Raw genomic sequence first — 2189 nt, 5'->3', positions numbered from 1 at the left:
TTACGGAGATTTATCAAATGACTATTAATTATTAACTAAAGTCATTATCCACTGCTTGTCTGTCAGTTTTTCCTACTAAGGTGGCTTGTCTGCTGGAAGCTCTGCCACTAGTATTTCAAATACCAGCAGGGTTACCCACGGTGAACAGGTTTCAGTGGAGCTTCCAGATTAAGAAGAAGGATCTGGTGATCTCTTCTAAAAAATTGGCCAGTGAAAGCCTTATGAATAGCAGTGGAACATTGATTTAGTGCCAAAGATGGCCCCCTCAGGTTAGAAGTCACTCAAAATACAACTGGGGAAGAGCTGCCTCCTCAAAGTAGAGTTGACCTTAATGACGTGGATGGATTAAGATCTCAGGAACTTCATTTGCTGATGTGGCATGACTCAAAATGAGAAGAAACAGCCAGGCAATGTCAGCAGTGGCTTGTGCCCCAGAGCTCACCCACTTCTGTTGCTGGGCCCTCAACCAGAGTCCTTGGCCATGCACGAGGCAGGATGTTGAGGTGCAGCCTGGAAAACCAGACACTCAAACCAGACAAGCCCAAAATGCTGTCACAAACGTGGAGCAGAGTTTTAGAGAGTTGTGCCAAACCTCTACTGCTTATGTGCAGAAAACTTCCAGACTGCAGAAAAAGAAGACCTACTGGTGAATGAAATATGAAATTACCATGTATGCCTCTACAGAGACCCCAAATTTAAAGCAGGGCCTGAAGAACTTTGCTGATAAGTTTGTCAAACTTCAGGATTATTGACAAGCAGAGGTTGAAAGACTTAAGCCAAAGTAGTTGATCTTATGGAACAATTGTAAAAATAAAGCAGGATGACCTCAAAGCAACATTAACGGCAAGGAATGGAGAAGATAAGCAGTTAACCCAGTTTGAATGGACACGTTAGCAAAACCCATCTGATGGAAGTGTTATTTCACAGGCAGAAACTGAATTACTAAGAGTTACAATGGATGCTACCTGAACAACTCATCATCTGGAAGAAGGTATTGACAAATTTGAAAAGCAGAATATAAAGGATATACCTCTTATGTAAGGTGTTTGTGATGAAAATGGTTCCGAGGACTATGGATTTGCACATTTTAAGACACAAGAAACAGCTGAAAGGGCTACTGGAAAAAAAAAGGAATGGGATGCTTCTAAATGATCATCAAGTATTTGTTGGATGATTTAATTCTCATAAAGAATGAGGAGCAGTACTCAAAGCTATGGCAAAAGGGTTTACCAATGTTTAAATCAAGAATTTTGGAGAAATGTGGGGCCAAGATGGTGGAGTAGTCAGAAGCTTCTGGTGATCCCTCTTACAACAAAACCAAACCAAAAAAACCCACTGCTGTCGAATTGATTCTGACTCATAGTGACTCTACAGGACAGAGTAGAACTGCCTTATAGAGTTTCCAAGGAACACCTGGTAGATTCGAACTGCCGACACTTTGGTTAGCAGCCATAGCACTTAACCACTATGCCACCAGGGTTTCCTCTTACAACAAAGACCTGAAAAAACAAGTGAAATAATTATATTTATGACAAGCTAGGAGCCCTGAACCTAAAAGGCAAAGTTAGAAAACACACTGAGCAGTAGGAAGAGGGAGGGACGGTTCAGAAGCAGAGAGGAGTTGCCAGACCTGAATCTCCAGGAACCCTCAGGCACCATTCACGAGAGCAACTGTGGTGGGCTGGGTAGCATTCTGGCCGCAGTTTCCTCAGGGAAAGAGAGCCAGACACACTCTCTACTCACACCTAAGGAAACAGGGAAGAATGATGCTCTTGGCAAAAGCTAAGTACTTGTGTATATTTTACAGTACCCCCAGCTCCCAAACCAGCTTCAGGGGCTGTCCATTTCCCTGGGCCTGAGATAGGCCCTGCTGAGTGCACTGAGCTATCCTCCTGGCCTTGGAGAAGGAATAAATTCACAACTGGGGGGAAACATTACCTGCTGGCTCCACTAACCTGGGAAGCTCAGGACAGAAGCAGGTCCTATCCAGGCAGAAACGGTCCATGGACTTTAAACACCTTTTCCCTCTGCATGGACATGTGGGCCTATTTCAGGAGAATAGACCCTTGTTGGCAGACTCCAACCATTTCAGCTCTGCGGTGGAGAGTTGGGTGTTTGATGTCTGACACTACTTCACCTACTAAGCAGGGTCCTCACCTACCCACAACAGAGGCCTAGTGACTGGTGGC

The 2189-nt window shown here is 44.4% G+C and overlaps 1 pseudogene; it reads left to right on the top strand.

The window, feature by feature from the left end:
* Positions 1–345: 345 nt before the first annotated feature.
* Positions 346–1542, top strand: LOC100672718 (CBY1-interacting BAR domain-containing protein 1-like; annotated as a pseudogene).
* Positions 1543–2189: the final 647 nt, after the last annotated feature.

This window comes from Loxodonta africana, chromosome 3 (genome assembly GCF_030014295.1).
Source record: "Loxodonta africana isolate mLoxAfr1 chromosome 3, mLoxAfr1.hap2, whole genome shotgun sequence".
NCBI classification, from domain to species: Eukaryota; Metazoa; Chordata; class Mammalia; order Proboscidea; family Elephantidae; genus Loxodonta; species Loxodonta africana.
This window is presented reverse-complemented; position numbering and strand designations above follow the sequence as displayed.